At 42.8% G+C, this 7,219-nt stretch overlaps 1 long non-coding RNA gene across 3 annotated transcripts in view; it reads right to left on the bottom strand.

Moving 5' to 3' along the window:
- Positions 1-230: 230 nt before the first annotated feature.
- LOC129811098 (uncharacterized) overlaps positions 231-7,219 on the bottom strand; it is a 44,000-nt gene continuing 37,011 nt past the window's right edge. Inside the window, exons 3-4 of one of the 3 annotated variants that reach the window (XR_008752837.1) lie at positions 4,664-4,754; positions 231-1,787 (exon numbers count right to left, since the gene is read on the bottom strand). This is a non-coding gene — a long non-coding RNA (uncharacterized LOC129811098). Of the gene's footprint in view, positions 4,755-7,219 lie in introns of all 3 variants that reach the window. The other 2 variants (XR_008752836.1, XR_008752835.1) reach the window with 2 other exon arrangements.

Here is a 7,219-nt window from a genome sequence, read left to right as displayed (position 1 = left end):
ATATGTGAGGGGCTAAAACGTGTCTTCAGATTTTCAGTGAAAGTTAGGTAAACTATCGAGGAAAATTCACATCTTTAAACCTTGGTAATAACTGTTTATGGTATATTTAGCTATTATTTGTCTCATTGAGATTAAAAATATATATATTTAGCAAGAGAGACCTATAATATGTGCCTTTCAAAATCCTTATGACCCTCAAGTCAAAAAACATTTACCCACAGAATCATATGGATGGTTGGATATATCAATTTTATTCCCCCTTCTCCCATAGCCACATAAGAAAGCTCCAACAAGCATGATCAAGATTTTATACGATGCTATGTCTACTTACATTCTCCATACAAGCCTGTGGGGGAAATACATAATATAATACATAAAAACACAATAATCAGCAAATCCGGACGATATCCCCTCTGACGTTTGGTTGGCGTGGAAATCTGGGACACAGTAGCATTCATTGTTCAGCGAGCTTTTCCACTTAGTTAAACCCACCGACAGCAATGAATGTTGATTGTGACCTTTGCTGTGGTTAGAGGCTGGAGGATTGGTTTGCGTGTGTGTGTGTGTCTGTGTTTAGGAGGGGGGTGGATGCAGAGGGGTGGAGAGGCAGATAGGACCAGAGTGTTCATCTTCCTTCCTCCTCTGGTCACATTGAGAGTCAGTAGCTGTGTGCATTGTACGTCAAGCGACAAGGGCTGGCCACAGGGTACACTCAACGGTCGATGGTTTTTGTCAATTTAGCTCAAACTCACCGACAGCGTTGAATGTTCACCGGGGAAAACAGGGCCTGATGGTGAGTCGGGCTGACAGTTTGCTGCTTCGAGATGAGGAAAGATGAGGAGAGCAATAGGCAGGGCTGGATTACCGAATGGAGGTCGGGGGCCCCCCCGATAGCATATGATAGCAAAATGTGTAGAATTGCCAAAAATTTGTTATAAAACTGCAAAGCTTTCTCTCAGCCTCATGGCAAAATGAACAATAGCATGAGATGAGCTATAAAAACAGAAAAAATAAAACATTTTCTATTGTGTAGAGAAATGTGTAGAATAGTATTACAAAACTGCCTTTTCTTCAACACAAAATGTGTTGAAATGCAGTTTCTCAAAACAGACCCGCCTGGAGGTCGGTGCCCCGGGCCCCAAACGCGGTAGTCCGGCCATGGCAATGAGCAGCTGGGCCTCTATTGTTCCCTCTCCATCCCTCTTTTATTCTCCCTCTTTCTCTCTCATCCCTCCTTTATTATCTCTCCCACTTTTTTTCTCTCTATCGATCCTTCTATTCTCTCTCCATCCCTCTTTTATTCTCTCCCTCTCCGTCCCTCCTATTCTCCCTCTCCGTCCCTCTTATTCTCCCTCTCCGTCCCTCTTATTCTCCCTCTCCGTCCCTCTTATTCTCCCTCTCCGTCCCTCTTATTCTCCCTCTCCGTCCCTCTTATTCTCCCTCTCGTCCCTCTTTTATTCTCTCTCTCCGTCCCTCTCTTATTCTCCCTCTCCGTCCCTCTCTTATTCTCCCTCTCGTCCCTCTTTTATTCCCTCTCTCTCAGAGCTAGAAGGACACCACAAAGACATTACCATTGTTCCTCATGTCTTAAGTCACTTTTCAGACGCCTCCATTTACCTGTTGTTATAAGAGGATGGCTATTTATCTTTGAGTGTTTTATTACACTTAAATGACTGAAACCACCTCATATTGCTCACCCACGTGACATGTATGTAAAGTGACTGAAACGCTTGGAAATTAATGCAGACATCTTCTCTGCTTACTCTTGGTCTCGTCCTCTGGCATAGCTGAGAAAGCAAGGGAGAGAAAGAAAGGGAGGCATTACGAATTCAAAATGTGCACTTCGGTTGGGTTAATAAACCTGAATTTATTAACACGTCAATTTCCAATAAAGCCCCATTTGTTTCACAGACAGTTCAATGTCCCGATTGCCAATTGTATACTGAGTGGCACCCCCTTTCCCTATAATGTATAGTGTACAAAACATTAAGAACACCTTTTACCTTTCCATGACACAGACTGACCAGGTGAATACAGGCGAAAGCTGATCCCTTATTGATGTCACTTGTTAAATCCACTTCAAATCAGTGTAGATGAAGGGGAGGAGACAGGTTAAAGAAGGATTGTTTTAAGCCTTGAGACAATTGAGACAAGGATTTTGTGTGTGCAATTCCGAAAGGTGAATAGGCAAGACAAAAGATTTAAGTGCCTTTGAACGGGGTATGGTAAGTAGGTGCCAGGTGCACCAGTTTGTGTCAAGAACTACAACGCTGCTGGGATATCCAGCCAACTTGATACAACTGTGGGAAGCATTGGAGTCAGAATGGGTCAGCATCCCTGTGGAATGCTTTCGACACATTGTAGAGTCCATGCCCCAACGAATTGAGGCTGTTTTGAGGGTAAAAGGAAAGTGGGGGTGGGAGGTGTTATAATATAATACAATGTTCTAATATAATATTTTGAATCCTAATACAATTATTCAAAGCACTTCACACATTATCGTTTTGCTCTGAGTTTAACCTTCAGTTCAGCTGCTTATTTGTCTTAGACAAATTTAACGCAAGGTCATGTACTTCATTTTTTGTTAAACTGTACACGGAGCAGGAAAACACATTTGTTTTCACTCTCGGTAGCGGTTGAGGCTTTAGTCATCTTTTAGTCATCTTGAAAGTCCTGACTCATTTGAGTCTTGGTAAACAGCGCACCGTGAGAGCGCTAGGGGGTGGTTTCTGTTGTAGTCTATCGGCATGTGTTGCTAGCTACCTCAACTGAGAGGCCTTAGCGTCAACACAACCTGCTGAGTCATGCTAATTGATAGCATCTGAAGTTTCACTATGATGTGGGGGCTTTTCAAAGGCAAGACAGTCATCTGCATTTGTGACCACGCCAAAAAAATCGTAATGTGTGTGGCGCTTTTTCAATAATTAATGTGAGCAATAATAAAATGTGTTCAGTCATTTAATTTAATCGAAATGTAATATTGAACAGAATGTGACTGTCTTTCAAGGACGTTTTTTTTCCTCACGGGTGGACTGAAAGTGAACAGGAGACTATATCTATATGTTGACCCTTCTTCATCAGCTAAATTCTCTTGTCTATTCAGTACTGCAAAAAAATATATACTAATTCCTAACCAGGCCTTTATTGGCTTGCTGCAGAAACATGACCAAAAGTACAGCGAGTCCTCGCTCGAGGGCCACATCAAACTCCCTGACCCCTGGCCCCTTATTAAGCCATTGGATTGACATTGTGCGAAATGACAGAAGCAGATAAGCAGAGGTAGTGGCAGTGTACTCCAAGGTCTTCTATGTCCAGAGGACGAGCATGACTCAGACTGGTTAGGCCAGGAGTCAGCGAGAAACAGAGATGGACCCTGAGCTGACGTCCAAGCCCAAATCGGAGTGACGGGGCTGGGCATCACCGCCGACGGGCCGGGGTGGGTGGTGGGGAAGGAGGAAGTCTACAGTATATGGGGCTAGGGGGGGGGGTAGTAGTCTTTCTCACGCAGACAAGCCGGTCTTAATGGTGTGAGCAGCTCTGACATTTGACCACTTCATTGTTGTAAGACGACGGTCGGTTGGAGACCACTGTGAATGTGCGACTCAATGTAAAGGTTTTGTGTTAGAAGTGATTTCCCCTATAGTCAAAGCATACAGAACGAGGTTGTACGTAACCTTCTCTACAAATGTCTCTCCATCGCTGAAATGGAGACGATTTGATCTATTTTCGGATGAATGAGAAAGAGAAGACATAAGAGAGAGCCAAAATTACAACCACATGTATTGGGTCCCCTATTGAAAAACAACAAACTCCAGTGACAAATCGTTTTGGCGCAATCAAATTACGTAAAAATACCCATGGGAGCTGTCTGCACATTGCTAGCGTAGCAGTGTGTGAAATTTTAGACTATTTTACAACTCCGAGAGCTCCTTTCAGACATGAGGGGGTGCAACGATGGCACAGGGAATATTTTGTGACGACTGGTTAGGGACAGCCAGGCAACACAATTACAATACAGGACAGACCGGTTTCCCCGCAGGGCAGCAGGCTACTGGGTCATGTTCATTAGGGAAGCCATTGGACAACAAAAATGTGAGTTTCTACTTGGACAAGTCCAGGTAGTCCCACCCAGTTTCAGGCTGTTTTCACCCATCCGTTTTCATCCATTTGGTGCACAATGAACATGATCCTTTGGTGTTACTGACAGATGAGACTGGTTGGGCAGTGGGCACACTTCATACACTGTAGGGAACTTGTAATATTTTGGTGTAATTAGTTACATGTGACTATATTGTAACTACACTAGTAAGGAATTTAACAGAGCATTTGGTAAGTTTCTTTTTTTATTAGGCTACACTATAATAAAACATTTTCATAGACCTTATCTGCAGTAGTTATAACATATAACTACTTTGGTAGCCAGAATGTATCTACATAATGGCATTAGGGGAAAGTAATATATTGCAGACAATAATATGCATGTAATATATATTATATGTAATATATGTAATATGTAATATACTCCTTCCTCTGAGGAGGAAACTCCTTCCTGTTTTTATGTTAGATTTACAAGCTGCCAGCAGGTACAGACTGGTTAGCTCAGCCTGTCTGCAGCTCTCTCACACACACTATGTGATCTGTTTACCTCCATCTTAATGCTCACCTGCATCTCACCTGTGGGTGTGTTTGTGTGATCTTCTGGCTTCTCCTGTCTCTTCACAGCTGAACGGTCTCTCTAGTTGTTCTGTGACCTGCTGTCATGCGCGCACGGACACGAACACACACAGAGAGAGAAAAATATATAAAATACACTGTTACTATTTTGACATTTGAAAAACAGGGTTTTTTCTGGATCAAAAAAAGGGGCTTAGGTGGTGGGCGTGCCTTGCCTGTTGGCGCAGCAGAGTTTTCATGGAAATTATAGAGTCCCTCATCTTGGCGGTGTAGAGAAATGTAAAACATTTTAGGCCAATTTCCTGCAATTCTACACATTTCTCTATGGAGCATGATGTTGCAGTTTTAGAGCTAACTTCCTGCCATTCTATTAATTTTGCAATGGCTAATGCAGTATTCTTCTGCTTAAACATAACAAAATCAATATGAATAAAATCATTTTTTTTTACTTTTTTTATTCTCCCTGACTGTCTAGCTTTTATTTAGGTGATTGTTAGTTCTCAAAGATTAAATAATAAAAGAAATAGGTCCATTATCTTTTCTACATACTTTATATCCATTTTTAGTCATTTAAGTTTAAACTGAAAGCATTTTTCCATCACAAAAAGTATTAACAATAAAAAAGTTTTGGACCAGCCCAAGGATTTCGTTTGCATAAAAATCCCAGAAAAATAGTTAAAGGCATTTGAAGAACAATTATAAGAGCACAGGCAAAATATTCTACAACAAAGCCACACACACACACTCCCTCTCGCTGCACTCAAACACACACACCCTCCATGTGACAGGCTGTGTTTGATGGGGTTGATTACAGTAATTGTGTGTGTGTGTGTGGGTGGGTGGGGGGGGATCCTGTGGCAGGAAGGCCATTATGGAGTGGTGAGGACACACACGCGAGAGGACAGGCTGTGACACCCGTATTGACGCCCAGCCGCTGAGCACTGAACAAACCACAGACTCCCTCAAACCAAAGCCCTACTCAGACAAAACCAAAATGGCAGCAGTTTCCCAGCATCAGGCCTCGTGTGAATAGCACACAAAGAAAGCAATCCTCCATTTGGGCTCTGGGCTGCTAATCTGCCGCTACTGCTAACTAGAAAGACCGGCAGACCTGTAGCCTAGCAGACTGTATGCATATTTATCACACAGCCTGATCACAGCTGACAGGACTGGGCTGGGCTCTCTCAAAACATGGGTGAGCTCACACAAATAAACACACACACACACACACACACAGTTAAGCTGGGGGATGGGGGAGTGGCTCAGGCAGTTAGTCTCACTGTGGTAACTGAGAAGAAGAGGTTCACAAATGCCTATATTATGTATCTCATACCATGTATTTCATTATGGCTACACATTTGGCTACACATTTCTTTATGGCTACACATTTAGCCATCTACACATTCAAGCCATTGCTCATCCATTGTTCAAAAGGCACTACACTTTGCAACGTGCAACCAAGACCGTGGCGAACAAATGTTCCCTTATTCACTCCTAAATTGTCATGACACCGAAGGCGGCTTCGGCCGAAACCTTTGTCGATCTACCTACCGCTGAATGAAATATATAGTAAAAATAAAATACAAATATAAACCTTGAATCTCCTTTTTGAGTATGGACCAGCTACACAATTTTGGAATTCTATTACATTTTGGTCGACACACCTGCTCTGAGCATAGTGGTCACACAAACGTTCGTAGTCCCTTATTCATCCCTACAATAAGGAGTTGGCCTGCTCAACTCAAAAGTTAGTAGCGGTTGCCCTTATTCCCTCGTCTATTGTCCCCTATTTATTAATCATTTGTTACAGACCTATTCACATAATCCATTCATTATTTGACAAAAGCCAATATAAAATATGACAAGATGTTTAGTGTTCCACACAGAAGTTCGGATAATAGGGCAGTGTTCTGTTCTTTCGAAACCACGTGATGTTTCTCTAAAAAACAACTATGCACACTGATCCTTTGGTTATGTGGGACTGGGTGGATGTTGGAGCCAGTCATTAGATTGACCACAGGTGAGAAGAACAGGCCCAGCTAGGGAACATCTCCATTCCTGGTCAGCCCACTGACGTGCATGTCAGTGAGAGAGATCTGTGTTGCGCTCTTTAGGGCATGCAACTGAAAATGGGCAAGTCGAGGTAATTCCTCCTTAATTCAGTCAGGTTTTTTTTTTTTCTTCATAAGGTGCGTAATGAATACAACGATGAGGTAGTACATTGGGGTCCCACCTGACTACAGGACAAGTGTTTGTGTGTGTGTGTGTGTGTCAGTGGAGGCTGGTAGGAGGAGCTATAGGAGGACGGGCTCATTGTAATGGTTGGAATGAATGGAATGGAGTTTGATACCATTCCATTTATTCCACTCCAGCCATTACAATGAGCCTGTCCTCCTATAGCTCCTCCCACCAGCCTCCACTGTGTGTGTGTGTTAGAGAGAGAGAGATGACAGAAAGAGAGAGAGAGAGCAGAGATGGAAAACCTGAAAGAGATACAAAGCCAGAGACAGAAACCGAGAGAAAGAGACAGATGGATGACACAGAA

Source organism: Salvelinus fontinalis, chromosome 14, assembly GCF_029448725.1.
Source record: "Salvelinus fontinalis isolate EN_2023a chromosome 14, ASM2944872v1, whole genome shotgun sequence".
Lineage (NCBI taxonomy): Eukaryota > Metazoa > Chordata > Actinopteri > Salmoniformes > Salmonidae > Salvelinus > Salvelinus fontinalis.
The sequence above is the reverse complement of the archived record's forward strand: the minus strand, read 5'-3'. Positions and strand labels throughout refer to the sequence as shown.